Raw genomic sequence first — 7,970 nt, 5'->3', positions numbered from 1 at the left:
CTAACTCTCACAGAGTATTCTAGTTTAACTACACACTCAGAAATTAAAGTACAGAAATGTACCTATAGGGGTACAATGGCTTGTCACTGGGGTGGTACCCTCTAAGGTACCGTTCTGTACCCTAAACTGTGGGTACTGATTTGTACCCTTGTAATTTGTACCTTTTACACGTCAAACCTGTACTTTAAAGGGCAAAGTTGTACCCTTAGTATAAAGTACAAAAAAGAACCCTTAAAAGGTGTACAAAAATGTCTTTCTAAAGGTTCAGTAGCTACACACAGATTTCCTATATTTTTCCTCTCAAGATTTGAAAAATTGAAGATACAAACTCAAAAATACTTGTCACATTTATTACCTTCTTAAATACATTGCTTAACTGTTACATACAAACTGTTATCAACAGATTATGTGTCATAAGCTGCAACATCAATTTCCTGTCCAGGTTTTAGCAACGTCCATTCACTATCAATTCTAACACTGTATGAATGAAAATGGTTGTCACATAACAGAGGAATGAGAATTTTTCCACAAAAGACCCACATTGTGTCAATATTAAATATGTACTTAATTTGCCAGAACAGAGGAATCTTCTCTGAATGCAGTACATCAATGACAAACACATCTCTTACACAGTATTTGACACTGTTCACAATTACTTCTGACACACACTGGAAAGCTTTCTTAGCACTATCAACTTCAGAAAAGCCACAATAGACTATCAGTGCTTGTTGCAGTTCCAGTGGTAATGACAAAAATGGTGTAGTCACACTTTTTCCAAAAACATTTTCAAATTCACCAAGTAAACTTTTGTTAGAAAACTCCCAGCACTGAAAGATTCATATTTTTTGAAGGAAGAACAGCAGTCACTGAGTCCACAGGTTATATCAAAATTGGCATCATGGGAATGAATAAGTCCTATGTGCTGAATAAGCTTTGTCAAACTAAAGGTTCTTCTGCCACATTTGGAGCACTGATATGGCTGAGGCATGGTGGTCAATACAGAAGATTTATTTGTCTGGTGACTGTGATTGGCAGAGGCCGGTCCTCACACTCATCTATTTTCACAATGTACTTTTGGAGAAAAATCAGGGTGTTCTTCAGATGTTTTGGATAAGCAAGGTTGAAGACAAAATACGAGCAGAAAGAAGAGATGATTCCTTCAAAAATACATGAGCTTCTGCACACTTCACTGCCATCCAACTTCACAATGTTTGGAGCGCTTCTGGAGAACACTGGTTTCCAGTCTTCATGAAGTAGCTGAACAGTTGGATAGGGGGTTTTAGGATGAACCTTTGAAGTCAAAAGAGAAGGTAGAGGAAAGCAATATCTTAGTCTCTTAACAAAAGATACATTTGTTTTCCTTTTATATAGACTAAATATTTTAATACACACACCTCTCCAAGTATGACAAAGAGATCCAGTTTCTCCTTGAAGACGTATGGCAGGAATAAAAGTGCAGCCCTTGTATCAAGATCTGCCAAAAAAACAAAAAACAAAACACAAGATCACCTATGCATTTTATCTGGCATTTCCAGTTACCTATAAAAATTATATAAAATGGAAGCCTTGAAGTAAAAAAAAAAAAAAAAAAAAAAAAGCAAATACCTGGTAGGTCATCAGTGAGAGCCTCCTCTCTTGCATCAAGGTAGAGCTGGTAGAGTGGGGTTTTCCCTTGTGTAAGGTCAATCACCTTTGCTGCAACACATGAGAGCCCTTCACGAAATCGCTGGCTTACATTACCTGTTGTTGGTTGGATCCATCCGAGTTCGTTGCACAGCTACAGGTAAAAAATTCATTTTCAGTAAAAAATAACAGTGTATGAAAATGAAATAATCTAAAGTTGATATTAATTATGTATGGTGCTGCATAATTATTTTTTTTATAGAATTTAACAACAATACTGTAAGAAGTTACATGAACATACAAAAAAAAGGAAAGAGGGACAGATGAAGAAAGCAAGGTCAAGGGCAAATAAAATTTACTACTATAAACATGTTAAATGTGACAGCTATTTCCAAGTTCAATTCAGCTTTCTGACTTACACCAGTAGGCATCCCTAAGAAGGGGTACTTCTTCAACACATCCTCCACAGGCATACCATCTGCAATTTCTTTTTGCCGCCAAGCAAACGTTTGCTGCATACGGTTATGAACCACCATGGTATCTGGTTGCATCTTCTGATATTGGCACTGTAAGACCTTTAAGTGGGCGTCTATGGATAATAAATCCTCTCCTTGGACGCATGGTCCCTTGAAAGAAAGCAAGAGTGAGAAGAGAAAGTCAAAACAGATTAGAAACCCAATGTAAGACTAAATATACAATTAGAGCTGACACGATCTGTGCATCACAAAGAACTCGTATCAGTTAAAGTTAACTGATACCATGAACCAATATTTAAAATATGGAAACTCTGAAATAATTTCACATAAAATCTTAATTGTTAACTTGAAATTTTAGTTTTGGAGACATATTTAAAACGTTGTTTTTTTTTTTAAAAAAAAAATCTAGTTCACCCTCTTTTAGCGCCTTCCAATTAATAATTTTTTGTGAGGTAGAAATATTAGCACTGGTACTTTGTATTAGCAAGTGCTCTAATCCAAGTATTGTTATTGTTCCGGTTTGAAAAAAGGGGTACAGTTGCATCCCTAATCCTTAGTTTTAGATGTAATAACAGAGGCAAGAACATTTTATAGCTCAAGATGTCCCTCACACCAACCTGACAAACATTTCTCTGACTTGTTCGTTGACATTTATTAGGCTGCCCTCTCCTCGTAGAACCAAACTTCTCCTTACAACGCCTCACTGCCTCACTGTCGACTAGTGGTGCCCGCTCCGATTTGAATTTACGTCTCAAAGACATATGCCATGTGTGCTTGTTGAACAGAAACATAAGTTACTGTAAAAACAATCTACACAAAATACACCCAACAAAGAATCAGTAAACATACTTCATACAAACCTACTGAGAGGCTACAGATTGTCTTACTAACAAAACAAGATCGAAAAAAGCTTCACTTTTACTTTGTAATCTTGAAGGAACCTTATGCAAATTTTAAATTTAACTTACATAACCATTTCCCTCACGATCCTTGAGGAAAGGATACTTCATTACCAGCGTCTTCACAGCTTGCACATATTCAGAATTTGTGGGATACCTGTAATATCAGAAGAAACATAAGTGTTAGAGCAACTGCTGACAAACAAACTTTATCAAGTGTCAGTTTATTTTCAATATGACAGATTCAGCTTTTTCTAAAGCAACAAGCTAACATTACCCTGATTAACTTACATAGTATACTGTGCCACAGCTTCATATAGAACTCTGATTATTGTGTGTCTGTCCCTTGGATTTTTATGGCACGGTTCTTTGTTGTCCAGTTTTAGTTGCAGATTTTTGGGAAATCTTGGAATTTCAAAAGAGGCTGGCAGTCTCAAAGTATTTTCATTGCTGTGAAAACAGTCAAGTGTTTGTTTTTATTGCATGAATTCAAGTATAAAACACTACAGTAACAATACATATGGTAGAAACAATGATCATATTAACTAAATCCTAAAAGTGCATAACGGCCAACATGTATGCTTCAGACATACTAACTTCATTATAAATAAGAAAATACCTTATTGAAGTTGACGAAGTAGATGGTTGCCAGTCTTCTGGAGAGACAGTCTGTAGAGTCAGTGTAACTGAAGATTCCTTCATCCTTGACACAAATTGGTTGAATTTAACCTGCTTTTTGAAGGATCCTTGGAAAAGGTATGCAACCATAGTCTCGGTAAGACCGCAGTCAACTGTGTCTCCATCAACCTCATTGTCTGCAAGATAAATGGTAGTACAAACTCTAAATTCCATGTAAGGATATTTATCACCACATTTTTACATGGGTAAAAACCGTATATCACACACATTAAAACCTTTTGTACAACTTCTTTCAGTTCAAAGAAATATTCATTAAAAAAATCAGTAAATTAAATAAAATAAACCAAATTTTTAGAGTGAATCCTCTCGATATGCAAAGTTTTCATTTTTAAATTTAGATGTTTGTTTGGGACTACTGGACACAGGAGAGCAGAGTCTGAGCATGCTTTTGTGCCCTTTCAAGTTTGGAAGAAAAAAAAAGACTAGAATGCTGTAATTTGTTAATATTCACTACTAAGGTGACTCCTTTCTCCAGATTTCCGACAGTTTCTGCCGTCTGTTCTTTCAGACCGATTACTTAAAGCGATAACACCCGCAGGACCGTATTACAAGCTCAGATTACATGCTGAAAAAGTTCCCACATTGCTTAAAACACGACTATCAAACCCCAGCTGCGACACCCTTGTTATATTTTAAACAAGTGCGGTGTTAAGATATTTCCTTTAAACGTTATATTCAGCCGCCCATGTGTGTTGATGGCCTTGGAATGGATGTAAAAACGTGATTTTATTAAACCATTAATACACTAACGGTAAACTGCATTCAGCTACCAGGGAATCAAATTTCGCGCCGTTCTGCTGCGCAGGGGTTACCGAACCCATAGACTGTGGCCGAACCACATATATAAGTTCAAATTTATACAAATACTATGTGTACACATTTTTCAGAACTGTGACCTCAACTTTACACATGAAACGTTTGTAAAAACGTTTGTAAAAAGACATAATTTGAGCTAAGAGAGTGCCGAAACTAGCTAAATTGCTAATATACGTTAAGCTAGGCTAAACCAATAATTAGTAATTACACTACATTTTTCTTTAAATAAAACTTACCTCTGAAACGCTGAGCTTCAGCTTCGGTGACATCTAAGCCCCACTCTTGTATTTTTGTTAAGAGTTCCTCGGTTGAAAGTGAACAGAGCACACCAGGACTTGCAAGTTCGTAATCCATCTCCGTCCGTTGATAAAACAAAATGGCACCTGCTGCATTTACAGAAAGTTCTAGAATCCACCAGCTATTCGTTGAGTTTCTTCTTCTACTTTTTGTTTGATGATCCAAATAGTTATACTTTAAAATAAACATTCTCTTAAAAAAAATGTTTAAATGCATTTTTACTTTTTTTCTTTCAAATAAATTCATTGTTCTTAAAGCAGCTTAAAAATAAGGGGGGTTCAGGGAATACAAAAACAACAACAGCAATGAATAATAAAAAATAAAATAAAAACACTAAAATATATGCTTAAATCAATACAGTTGCAAATAAATTACTGTCAAAAAGAATTTAAAAAAACCTCTAATCAAAAAGAGCTTAATCAACCTGTACTTTATCTTTTGAAAGAATGGGTACAAATAAGTACTTTTCACAATTAAGGAACATGTATGTACCTTTCAGACGCCAAAAAAGGTACAGATAGTTACCCCGAGGTCCAATATTTGTCCTTAGACTGTATTAATGTCATTTTTGTACCTTGGGGCACAGTAATGTACCCCTTCCGTACCCCTATTTCTGACTGTGTACTGTTACGGATTCAAATATTGGGGATGGATACAAGAGGAAAAACCAAAATAACAACACTGGTCCAGCCGGGTTGAGTCAAACGATGATTTTAATGATCACACGCGTGGGAGATGGACACCGTACGCAGACAGCATCAGATCTCAAAATGATAGAGCATTGATCAAACTCTTATAGCCTCTAGTGGCCCCCACCTAATCATAAAAGCCTAAACATTCACATTCTTTCTCTCACACAGCGCCTAAGCTACGACCTTGGCTCCCTGTTTATCTGCTCCTGCTGAGATGGGGCAGAAAACCTCTCCAGTATGTTCTGTTCTTTTCTAATCAGACAAATAAGGCGATGACTTTCTGCGAACAGTATTTCTTATAACTCAGCAGTATAATGCATCATAAAACAATATCATTCATTCACAATAAATCAGCAGTCTAATGTAATGCAAATCAGTTTAACAAATGCAATAGTTATCACCTTCTTCTAATTCAGGAAAATAATGCAAACTAAAACTACATAATTCACAATCTTTAATTAAGGGTCTAACATGGCATAAAATAATATTATAATCCCACACTACATAAGAGTTATCTTCAAATTAATTCTAAAAAGTTTGAATTTTACTCTTCTGAACTTCTAGAAATTACTTTGGAAATAAACACGTATTACAAAGAGGCAATGGTTTTTAAAAAACATTTATTTTGAACTGTGCACTACAATTTCAAAACATTTTCTGAAACATGTAACAACATGGAGCAATGTACATGTTCTCACTTTCATTAGAATATTGTTTATCAAACGGTCTGGCATAGATAAATGCAGCAGCATGCTCATTGTTCTTTTCTTCAATACAATATGCATGTCCTCCATTCATCACTTCTGCTCTCCCCCATATTCCACCTTCACAAGCATATCCTGTGTGGAGATTCAATAAAAATTAGTTGCGCACTAATTAATTGCACAAATATTCTCGCAATCAATTGCAGCACAGTAAAAAAATAAAAATAAAAAAATAATTATAATTTTTGAGCTATTTTCCCAAAAGATTCCAAATACGAATCCAATGCCCATATTTAAAGGCAATATTCTACCTGAACATGTTTGTTAAAATGGTGCTCTCTCAAACAACTGAAGAACACAGACAACAGTTAATGGTGAACTAAATTTAAAAACTCAATCTTTTTCATTTTTACCTAAACAGTGTGTACAAAACTCTGGAGGGATCTAAACGTACAACCCAGTCAGGACATCTGCTACTGCTGTTTGCTCGTTCTTTTTGTGGGAGATCGTTTTCAGGCTTGAAGTAGCACCATTATACCAACATTTCACATTCTAGACATTGTTTTAGGTGTATTTGACCAAAAACTTGACTGAAAATTCATATGCATGCTTTTTTTCAAGGCTGTACTATTTGCCCGCACACGATACCTTTCAGCTAGCTAAAACAGAGCAACGTGGCTAATGCCTTTCACACAGCTTTGTCTCAACTCCAAAGAGCCACAGAAGTAAAAGCTCATAATAATAATTGAAACAATCTTTGAAAAAATGACTTACCAAGCATGGCAAACAACTCAAATATGTAGAGCAAAATGTTCTGAAACGGCTTCACTTCAGCTTCGATTGGAGCCGTGCTGGGGGCGGAGTCTGTGAATTTACTCTGTTGGTGTCATAGCCCCTCTAGGAGTTCAGAGTTAAGAGGTCAAGAGTTAATGTTTCCATTGTAACACCTCCAGATTAGACAGAGAAACACTCATTTTTAACACTCGATTTTAACTACTATCATTTTACACCTCAGAGTTACATTAAAAGAATGTGACTCTGCTTAGAGTAAAATTAACTCTACTTTTGCAAGAAGTCTCCTAACACCAAAACATTTGACACTTTTGAATTTGCTGTGTGGGATTCAGCAGCTGGGCGAACCCTAAAATCAGCTGTAAGAGCTCAGCATGGAGAAAAGTATTACAACTGACAAAAAATTCTATTGAGAGCTTCACCCATGTGTTTGTGTTTATGCTCAAATCGTTTTGATGTTTGAAGGAACACAGTGACGTGAAATAAGTCCCTCAAATCCCTTAAACCAAAAGATTTGAAAATGTAAGGAGTAGAAAGTTCAGATATTTGTTTAAAAATGTAGGAAGTAAAAGTAAAAAGCTGTCAGAACTACTCAAGTACAAATACATGAAAATTCTACTCAAGTACATTAACAAAGTATATGTACTTCCCACCTCTGTCCATAGTTGAGTACAGGGAACCCTGCTAAACTTAAATTGCTATCCCTTATGAGACAGCAGAATATCAGATGAATTTTATCAATTATGAAACAAAATCAGTTTTTTGTGTCACGTATGACCCATTTCTCTCCCTACCTCGATCCATCTCTGCATGCCATCTGCACGGTCTGACTCACAAAAGAGGAGATTAATTTGCAAGATGGTTTTGGGGGAAACCCTGTGATACTCCCAGGTTGATTTTAAATATATTTCCTTACAGGTACAGTTACTCTAGTATCACTAGACCTAACAGTTTGAGAGAGTATCTATTTTG

The 7,970-nt window shown here is 35.8% G+C and overlaps 1 pseudogene across 1 annotated transcript; it reads right to left on the bottom strand.

Annotated features, from left to right (window-relative positions):
* Nucleotides 1–521: 521 nt before the first annotated feature.
* LOC309691454 (sterile alpha motif domain-containing protein 3-like) lies at nucleotides 522–4,905 on the bottom strand (annotated as a pseudogene). The gene is made up of 9 exons: nucleotides 4,750–4,905; nucleotides 3,618–3,813; nucleotides 3,290–3,448; nucleotides 3,068–3,155; nucleotides 2,717–2,872; nucleotides 2,043–2,249; nucleotides 1,606–1,777; nucleotides 1,395–1,474; nucleotides 522–1,290 (listed from the first exon to the last, which is right to left on the bottom strand). The product of its transcript is annotated as a sterile alpha motif domain-containing protein 3-like (transcript).
* Nucleotides 4,906–7,970: the final 3,065 nt, after the last annotated feature.

Source organism: Aulonocara stuartgranti, assembly GCF_965226115.1.
Source record: "Aulonocara stuartgranti genome assembly, chromosome: 2".
Lineage (NCBI taxonomy): Eukaryota > Metazoa > Chordata > Actinopteri > Cichliformes > Cichlidae > Aulonocara > Aulonocara stuartgranti.
The sequence above is the reverse complement of the archived record's forward strand: the minus strand, read 5'-3'. Positions and strand labels throughout refer to the sequence as shown.